Source organism: Phyllobates terribilis, unplaced genomic scaffold (assembly GCF_046119375.1).
Source record: "Phyllobates terribilis strain yellow unplaced genomic scaffold, ASM4611937v1 Scaffold_5__5_contigs__length_657084704, whole genome shotgun sequence".
In the NCBI taxonomy this organism is placed as follows: domain Eukaryota; kingdom Metazoa; phylum Chordata; class Amphibia; order Anura; family Dendrobatidae; genus Phyllobates; species Phyllobates terribilis.
In genome coordinates, this window is record NW_027362765.1 from 112,872,125 (window position 1) to 112,883,320 (window position 11,196).

An 11,196-nucleotide genomic window follows, 5' to 3' on the forward strand; every position below is an offset into this window, starting at 1 on the left:
TTAGACTGGCGTATCGCCTCCACACACTCTGTCCGTCCCAGTTTTCCCCCATATTAAAATCTTCTTCAATTTCAGGTTCATACCATCCATGCGCTTAATAACCTCGGTCAGGACTGTACACATACTGGCTGCCTGCGACCAGTCCATGTATTATTATTTATCCTATTTAGTATATCAAGGCTGCATTATACAATATGTGTACCTTCTACCTTTTGTGTCTCCCCCATTTTCTCATAGACTGTAAGCTTGCGAGCAGGGCCCTCGCTCCTTTCGATATGAGATATGCTTATTCTGTATTGTCTGTATGAGTCCCCCCTAAAATTTGTAAAGTGCTGTGGAATATGTTGGCGCTATAAAAATAAAAATTATTATTATTAAAAGTGAACCACGAATGGAAGAAGCCATCATGGTGGTCTGGGCCAAAAGAGCAGAAAAGGGGAAGCGATTTGAATATGAAAAAACATCACTGGTGACTCACTGGATTTATATTTACATTATTCTGATATATGGTCTACAGAACAGCTACCTACCACTAAATGGTCATTGTATGGTGGTAATATTATGGGACGACAAGTTACATGTACCCAGAGTTATAGCTGTGATATCTGTGGTGTTATAGAGGAGTACTGAGGACAGGGTAATATGCCTTTAATTTTGCTTTTATTTTATGGATGAGGAAGGTGCCCGATTTATTAAAGGGAGCGAAGCTTGTACTGTGGTGTAACCTTTGTCAAGAAAGTTCTCAAAAGCTGGCAAATATGGTACAAACATGCCACCAACCACCAGACGAACAAGAAAAATGCCCGTTGATCGAACAGTTTATCCTAGCATAAAAAACATCGTTGTTGACACATCGCCCTATATAATGAGGGATGAGCTGCCAACAACATGATGATGTGTTAGGACAAAATAATTTTTCCCAATTCAGTTTTTGCGCTTGCCCGTGAGAATAGTCCATTAAACAAACACTATCAACTTATATAGGCTATGCTAACAGTTTTTTGCCACGGTTTAAAAAAAAATCAAGACAAAATGAATGTAGTAAAATACAAAACCACCGCTGCTGCAACGTGTGAGCGCAACCATGTAGTCGATTGGAATTCGTTAATGGGCCAAAATTCGCCCGCTGATCACTTTTGCTTGTAATGTGTTGATATCATATTACAGGAAAGGGTTAGTACAACAAAAAAAGGCAAAATTATCTCATTCCCTGACACAAGAAAACCAGACATAAAAATAATCACACTCTAAATGTACATCTCCTTGGGCAACGTGCTTTTTTCCCATTCAAAATAATTCTTGTAGACACTTTCCTCCGCATTGAATGTGGCTAACGGAACAATATACATTTATATAAAGCTGTACACGGCCGCTTATGACAATAGAAGTAGACACCGTCGCCCTGAGAGCGCTCCACAGAGACATCCTCACAGTCCCTTCAAGGTTATGAAGAAATGACTGCGCTATAAAGCTGTCACTGGTGTATCCGAGGATCTAGACGCGTTGATCGTGGCGATGACAGCCTCATTGTCAGTCTGGGAAAACTCAAAAGACGACCAGACGTCAGCCCTTACCAGCCATATATCTCCAGACGCGTTTTGGTTTAAAAAACATATTCGAGATTAAAATCTATTAAATACGAGAAAGTCTAATTTGCCGCATCAATCACTCGCTATGGGGAAACCTGGGGAAATAACGCGTAATAGGATTTCATCGAGTGGCGTTCTGAGAGCAGAAATAAGACCGCTTCTCCCTCAGCCACAATGTGAAAGGGATTTGTAGAGACTTTATGGGGTGACGCTGCGTAATTCTGTGACAGGAAACAATGAAGAATAATTAATGAGCAGAGGAGACAATTTCGAGATTTAACACCAGAACTTTTGGAAAATTAACAAGTGCCGGATGCATTTATTTATAGTAAAAGGCTGAATTTAGGGTGGTTAAAAAATAGGATTGCATACTCTGGGGAACAGGAGTTACTTGTCCTAAAGTCAATTTCTGAAATAACTGATAACAGAGAACAGCAGCTTGTTTCAGTAGTGGACACAGACAGAAGAGGGCTCCTACATGTGTGCCCTTTGCAATCCAATGGCTCATCATGATGCACAATTCCACCTGCTTTGAAAGTGGTAGTGGCCCCGTTACCTCTTGGGCCCCTGGGCAGCTGCATAGGTTGCACCAATGGTATGCCCGCCTCTGGCTTATATTGACCTGTCATACCATATGATAAAGCTGTCCAACATGAGATAGCTGTCGGCTGAGCATTCATGTTTTTAATGGGGGAGAGAAGAGAAAGGCTTGTCTCCCCTGATCCTTCTCTCCTTACTCTTCGCTCCCCCGACATCATCTACCTTTCCTAAATTCAATCTTGCCTGGTATGGCTTATAATAGGGAGCAATAAATCACACTTGCCAAATTTTACGCACTCGCTTCTGAGAATATTTTGATTGCGAAGCATTGCCCGATAGAATTTTGTACAAATAGACGTGCTCCCATTTCGAGGTCAAAGATCATGTCTCTTTCACGCCTCTGACACTCCCCTTCTCTGTCCCCTAATTATGGTTTGATTTTGGCATGCACCTGGTACCTGGGAGACTTGCTTACTCTTTTCAGGGTCACAAAGGTCTTCCTCTTTTTCAGGGAGCTGTCTGGACAAATTGGGAGAGTGGCCAAGTATGCAATTGTTTCTTTCCTCCAGCCTTTCTTGCCTTGGCTAACTGATAACTGTCACGCATGGTGTGGGAAAGACTAAGTGCAACATGAAGGGAAGAGGGGGAGGAAGCCCAAACACTAGGGAAAGGGGGAGTGGAGACCCCTATGCAGATCTAATAACACCCTGCCTACCTTGCCTTCCCTATATTGGTTCCAATCCACACCAATCGCCGAGCTGGACCCCAAACCCTGAATATCCCTAGAGCTTGGCCCTAGATAGGGAGGGGGAGGGGTGAGCACTGGTCAAACCCCACTACAAACTAAAGACAACAAGGTAGACAAACAAAGGGGATTAGCTTAGCTTGAGCAGACACCAGAGGGGAAACGCCAACTGTCCTCCTAGGGCACCAGAAAAGAAGCCAGCCAACAGCTAGTGCTCCAAGCATGCACAAAAGAACATAGAAGTATCACCGGCACTTGCCTGGAGCAAACTGAGGGTTTTTAACTCCCATGCAAGGGTGTGTCAATCAGCGGCAGGAGGGAGGTCGCCGCTGGATCTTTAAGGAAGAAGGATTAAGAAGGTGTCTGCAATGCCAAGCGCAGTGACCTTCTACAGCTAGATCCAGAGCGACTGTCTATTACACACCCATGACAATAACATGGAGCAATAAATTGCATTTACCAGTCCAATTTGATAACAAGGAACAACAATTGTGTTAACCGACCCTATAGCCAATCTAAAATGGCTGATAACAGCAAGCAATAGATATTCCAATTTTCCAGAATGTCCTTGAGGCTCCCAGACAAAGAGGCAAACCTCCTGGATTCCCAGATGAATCTCCTGGGCCGTGCAGAAATCTCCCAGAATCCAGTGATATCAGAAGGTTTCTTGTGCCTCAGCATCTCGGAGAGGCAAGAACAGGATGTAAAGGGAGAAGAAATTGAGAGGAGAATGCTATGAAAGGGGCATGGCCTTGAAAATGGGGTCAATGTCTTAAAATTTTTGGCGCCACTCAACTTAGTATCACTTGGGTGCCCAACACATAAAATTGGAAGGTATAGAATAGATTGCTAGTCACTTGTTGTCACACAACCCTTCTTGTCTTGACAATTGTAATAAATATAAAACCTGTAGTCCGGTCTACATCAAATTTTCATAAAATACAAGTGGGTGGAGCCTAATCAGTATACAGAAGAGCAGCTTTGGGAATAATTTGGGAGGGAAGAGGGTGGGGAAGTCACATATTGATAGAAGAAATTCACCAGTCCCAGGAACGACCAAGGACTCAATCACACAAGTCACCACTACCTTAAAAATGTGCAACCTTTCTGTAACTGCTCGCTCTATGATATGGAAGACGCCGCTGCTCATTTTCAAACAAATTAGAGAGAAAAGAATTTCTGACTCTGATATTGAATATCAATAATGTGAAGAGGCCGGCTTTCTTCATCCAGTCAGAGAGAAGACGCTTATAACAACGGGTCAATATCAACGAGGTTTCTCAAATTATGGAAAATTGGCACCTCACATGAGAAGCAATCAGGGAAATAAAGGTGGAAATTTTATATTCATTACTTTCATGCAGCTTCAAGTGGAAACACTATGTAATATTAACACCTGGATTGTGATGAAATCCCAAACTGAAAGCAGCGGAAGCTCGTGGCAAAACACATGAGCATTAGGAGATAGAACCTGATACATTATTGCATTGGCGTCTTTTTTTTTGTCTAGTTTTTAGTGTTTTTCTCTTGTTCTTCATTTCCACCTTATTCTTTTAATTTAAAATTTTTTTAGTCTATTTTTGTTTGTATTCACCTGTTTTTTATGTTCTCCATTGTGAGTGGCTCTGGGATTCTCAGATGTTTCTGTCTGATGCATCAATTTTTTTTGCGCAAAAGTACTCCAGTCCCCTCCTGGAGTGATTTTATGTATGTCTGTCTTTATTCTTCCTCTCTCTCCCCCACAAATTTTGCAACATTTTAGGGACACATGCAACGTTTTCTCTAAAAGGCACAAAAAATGTAAATGACAACAATGAAGAGCATTTTCATGAACCTCGCTTGCCATTTTGAAGAATTTGGACCGAAAAACATCAACAAATACCACAACAAAAATAAAGAAAATGACTTAAAAAATAAATGCAATTGATAAGTCAGGCCCATAGAGTTCATATTTGGCCATACACCTTAGATAGCTGTCACCCAAACACTCGTTCCATCCTAGTCCTAAGCCACCATTAGATATCTCTGGCAAAGGTTTATATCCTGTGAGAGATCAAGCAACAAATCCAATATGCCTGACCTCTCATCCTTTGTCTCATACCCCCAGAGGAATAGAGGAATATAGGAACACTAACAAACATGTTAGAGTGTCGGCCTTGGCCATAGATCTGCAGGTTCAGCAAACAATCATCTAATGTGCATGACCACTTTAAGAGAATGCTGGTATTCACCATTACACATCTTAAGTCGGCATGAACTGTGCTGCTGGCTGGCAATACTCATTGTGATCTACAACTGGTTGCAACTAGAAGGACCATAGTTGCAAAAAAGACAAGGGCCAAAACTAATGTAGAATCCATAAAGGTGTTGCCCATGACTAAACTAATGATCTATCTGTAGGACAGAGTATCAATATGAGATCCAACACCTAGCATCCCCAAAGATCAGCTGATAGGTAATCAATAGTTTTGTTCCGGACAACCTCTTTAAGCTCTCTGCCCTAACCTTGTATCTATGAGTAGCCTGGCCGAAGCAGAGTCTCATGTTGGCCCCTCATAGGTGCTGAGAATGTGCCACTGGATGAGTAGATTTATGCCCCTTTTTACAGAGATTGATCCAGCCACTAAACAGACTTTGATTAACTATACACAAGCTAATAAGTGATTTTTTACTGACCTGTTTAGACAGGCCAACCAGAATTCTATGAGCACATAACAATTAATAATATAATCGTTCTGTGCCCAAAGAATATCATGTTATCGGAAGCACAATTCCTGTTTATATTGGGCCATGTAATGCCGAGGATGATGATTTTTAAGCTGACATAAAAACCACTGCATCCAACAAATGAGCTAGCTCATTCATTGGGTGTAGCCAACCTGTTTAGATGGGCCAATAGTTGGAAAAGAACGTTCCTACAAATGTTTGCTAAAGGGCTTGTCTAAATGGGTTATTAGAGGGCAACATTTATCTATTAAATTGCCTCTCCACATATTGACTTGGAGGCTGAGGATGAGTGTACCAAATATCTACTCGTGTTATGTTCGATACCACAGGCATTGGTGGCTTTCACGCAACAAGTGTCCACTGTATGAATGGTATGTGCATGGGATGTGTTGAGCAAATGTGGTGAGGTTGTGACATGTGTGTCCAATGGGTTAGTTGAACAGTACAGACCAAAAGTTTGGACACACCTCATTTAAAGATTTTTCTGTATTTTCATGACTATGAAAATTGTACATTCACACTGAAGGCATCAAAACTATGAATTAACACATGTGGAATTATATACTTAAAAAAGTGTGAAACAACTGAAAATATGTGTTATATTCTAGGTTCTTCAAAGTAGCCACCTTTTGCTTTGATGACTGCTTTGCACACTCTTGGCATTCTCTTGATGAGTTTCAAGAGGTAGTCGCCGGAAATGGTTTTCACTTCACAGGTGTGCCCTATCAGGTTTAATAAGTGGGATTTCTTGCCTTATAAATGGGGTTGGGACCATCAGTTGTGTTGTGCAGAAGTCTGGTGGATACACAGCTGATAGTCCTACTGAATAGACTGTTAGAATTTGTATTATGGCAAGAAAAAAGCAGCTTAGTAAAGAAAAACGAGTGCCCATCATTACTTTAAGAAATGAAGGTCAGTCAGTCCGAAAAATTGGGCAAACTTTGAAAGTGTCCCCAAGTGCAGTTGCAAAAACCATCAAGCGCTACAAAGAACCTGGCTCACATGAGGACCGTCCCAGGAAAGGAAGACCAAGAGTCACCTCTGCTTCTGAGGATAAGTTTATCCGAGTCACCAGCCTCAGAAATCGCAGGTTAACAGCAGCTCAGATTAGAGACCAGGTCAATGCCACACAGAATTCTAGCAGCAGACACATCTCTTCAACAACTGTTAAGAGGAGACTTTGTGCAGCAGGCCTTCATGGTAAAATAGCTGCTAGGAAACCACTGCTAAGGACAGGCAACAAGCAGAAGAGACTTGTTTGGGCTAAAGAACACAAGGAATGGACATTAGACTAGTGGAAATCTGTGCTTTGGTCTGATGAGTCCAAATTTGAGATCTTTGGATCCAACCACCGTGTCTTTGTGCGACGCAGAAAAGGTGAACGGATGGACTCTACATGCCTGGTTCCCACCGTGGAGCATGGAGGCGAAGGTGTGATGGTGTGGGGGTGCTTTGCTGGTGACACTGTTGGGTATTTATTCAAAATTTAAGGCATACTGAACCAGCATGGCTACCACAGCATCTTGCAGCGGCATGCTATTCCATCCGGTTTGCGTTTAGTTGGACCATCATTTATTTTTCAACAGGACAATGACCCCAAACACACCTCCAGGCTGTGTAAGGGCTATTTGACCAAGAAGGAGAGTGATGGGGTGCTACGCCAGATGACCTGGCCTCCACAGTCACCAGACCTGAACCCAATCAAGATGGTTTGGGGTGAGCTGGACCGCAGAGTGAAGGCAGAAGGGCCAACAAGTGCTAAGCATCTCTCGGAACTCCTTCAAGATTGTTGGAAGAACATTTCCGGTGACTACCTCTTGAAGCTCATCAAGAGAATGCCAAGAGTGTGCAAAGCAGTCATCAAAGCAAAAGGTGGCTACTTTGAAGGACCTAGAATATAAGACATATTTTCAGTTGTTTCACACTTTTTTGTTAAGTATATAATTCCACATGTGTTAATTCATAGTTTTGATGCCTTCAGTGTGGATGTACAATTTTCATAGTCAAGAAAATACAGAAAAATCTTTAAATGAGAAGGTGTGTCCAAACTTTTGGTCTGTACTGTATGTGTGGTGCCCCTGAGGGTTCGGTCACCACAGAGGTATTGTATCTCACCCAGAGGTGTGGTATCTCACTCTCAGGTAAGGAAGGAGTATGGCTCAGGACCCTAACACTACATCCACTACACCACATTTCCGGGGGAAAGGGCGAGATTGCTCCTATGGGAGAGCACAGTCCCTGATCCCTGGCTGGTGTGGGGAGGAACCACCTAGAGAGGGGGAACTATGTAGTGGGTGGGTGGAGGACGTAGATCCTGGGAGCACTGGAGTAGGAGTAAAAAACAATACACCATCTTAGATCAGTGGGAAGTTCAGTCGGAGGAGTAGTGAGGAGGAGACAGGGGGCAGGGGCTCCGTACGAGCTCTGCTCCACAGGCAGGCCGAGTGAGGAGGCCTGAGCCTAGAAGGAGAAGAGAGGACAGGGAGCAGGAAGGCTCCAGGAACCGAAGGGACCCTAGGGGTACGGGCCGTGCAGCAAGCCACCCGTACGCCCGCCGCTACTAGAAGAGTAGGAGGGTCAGGCCAGAGAAGGGGAACAGGGTCCCCCAACCAGCAGAGACTACAGGGCTCAACTGGGAACTGGAGGCTGCAGGACTTTAGGTACAGCAGGCCGTCAACACCAGCCACTAGGAAAGTAGTCGCATAGGACCCAGGGGACGGAACATACGTCGCCCGCTAAGGTCCGCGGACACTGGACAGAGGTGCCGCTAGGTGTGAGGTACAAGGAAAGAGGCCAGAGAGGACACACAGAAGGGGGTCCTGATAAATACTCTGGAGATATCTGAGGGTCGTCTGAGCCCCTCACTGCGTGAACACAGGACGCCGTGGGCCTTGCACTGGCGCCTGTAACTGGAACCGCTTTGACCGTGAGTAAAGGATCTGGGACTGCATTGTTTGGACTCTGTGACTATTCTTGCACCGCGACACCTTGCACCATCACCACCATCATCCATACACGCTGCCCTGAAGCTCTACTCTTCTGTACACACCATCAGCTTCAGTGGACTGCTCCGCAGCGGCGGTTCCCAATAACCGCATTCTACATGTGGCGTAGTCGGACTATATATAACAGAGACACATAGACTACCCTGGTTTGACCGCACTGGGTCACGGACCGGGTCACCGCCACGGTGACTACAACCCCCAGCATCTACAAGGCCCGGCTCCGGGTACCCCCACGGCCCAGGGGGCGCGTCATATGTATGCATGCCCTTCTCAATACTCTTGTTTCCCCATTGTAAAATAGCAACACTTATACTCACCTCCGGTGTCAGTGCTATTCCAGTGGTGTTGTCACCAACTCACAGGGAGATCTCTTAACATTGTTATGTCATGCAATCTCTGAGGTTAAACAGCACTGGCTTCACTCTTCCCATCTTTGAACAAATCAAAGTCAAATCTAATGCTCTCTCATTTCCTCCGGATGCATATGATAAGGAGGGGAGAGTGAAGTGAGGGTTGATTATCCGCAGGGATCTCGTGACATAACAATGTTCCGTGTGTGATTGGCATGTGTCCAACATATGAATGGAGAGCGTGGGACATGTTCAGAGTGTGAAAGGCATGTGCATGGCCGGTGCCATAATCTTAGTAGCACATTTGTGGCATGTGTCCAGAATGTGAGTAGTGCATAAGAGGAGTCCCACACACATTTGTTCCACCCTAGTCAATGACTATCCTTGAGCAACTAGTTCATTTTTGAGATGACACATGGCAAAAAACATGGCCCAGGATTAGAAAAACATGGCAGCTTTCTTTCAAAAACAGATCATGTAAAGTATAGTGATGTGTGGTATGTGGAAACTCAATCTAGTGGAGCTGTACTACAATATCCGATGCAACACATGGAGAGTTGTGGGCTATTTCGGGATGACAGACAAATGTATAAGATCCTGGAAAAGACTTTTGAAGACCACCTCTCCTGAGCTCACCCTTCCTTAGTGGATAGAGCCATCAGGTATTAACTGTTCATACCTCACATCTAATAATCCAGCTTGGATGTATCCATAGGACTCTTGCTGTATGACTGAATATTGGCACTGAGGAGCGGAAACAACTTAATTACTTGTGCAGTCAATCAACATTAACAAGTCACGATGAGAATTCAGTTCAAACCAAGAATAAATTTTAATGAAAAATGTTCTCAGTTGTTATCCACGTTATCTTTTTGTCTATTTCCATCCTAGTCTCCAACAAAACAGATAATACGATGTAAATTTATGTTCTCCCCTCCGTTTAATTTTAGACTTGGATTATTCACTACAACGAGTTATCAAAAATCCAGCGACGATGTATAAATTACATCCCTGATTAGTATTTAATGTCACCTAATAAAATACAGTGTCTCAGTCATGTTCACATGACCGGATCAATGGTCTCATAAGGTGAGATTGAAGGTGTAATTTGTCTTTTAACTCTTATATAAAGAAATAATGGAGGCAATGGAAGAGGTGGGAAGGAGGATTCATACCTGGTCTAAACTACTGTACAGTCATATACTAAGAGCTGCTATTGATGCTTCTCGCTGTAGACTCCAGCCATCGACCTTAGCTATAAACTATCACTCCGCCTTTAAACCTCAGGCATAGCCTTCAGCCGCCATAGACTATAGCCATATACGGTAATCTAGACATAAAAATCAGGTTAAAGACTCCAGTCACCTTGTATTTATGCCACCAGACATCAGTCACCAAGAACTCCAGCCACCATAGACATAGACTCCAGCCGCATACTCCAAACAAAGAAACCAGATATAGACTATACCAGATGCCATACAGTTATGCCACTAAAAGCTCCAACCACAGTGGACTTATGCCTCCACAGACCCCAGCTATAAACTCCAGCTGAAGATTCCAGACATAGAAACCAGATGTAAACTATACCAGATGCCATAAACTCACGCCACTAAAAAAACACCAAACACCATGGACTTATGCTGCCAGTCATTAACTTTAACTGTAGATTGAAGAAACAGCAACAAGGCACAGGGGTGATTCACTAAACTCTTTTCACCAGTAAAGGAAAATAAAACACTTTCAAAATTCTCAAACTTTTTACGCTATGCAAAGTGGTACAAAAATGTTGTGACTTTCGGCGTTTTCATGACAATTTGAAGCAGGTCTGCCAATATGGGCAAAGCTGAAGAGGAGCTGAGATGGACCATACCATCGTTTCTTATGCCAGAAATGTTACTCCAGTATTTGACTGGAGAAGCATGGAGGGGCACGCCACTGAAAATATGCACCAACTTCATTAAGTGGCATGAGTTTCTTAAATTTGCTGCACCATACTTCAACGGATCCTTCCTTAAGACTGGTGTCCGCAAAGACCCCATAAACTCCAGCCAAATACTACAGACATAGAAATGAGATGTAGACTACAATTGCCTACAATTATGCCACCGAAGACTATAGGCATCGACTCCAGCTGCTACAGACTTATTGGTTCGTAGTACGCCATCACCATAAACTGCAGCCATAGAATTTAGCTGCCATAGACTCGTGTAGATGCCTGCAACATTTCAAGGTTTCTTTAT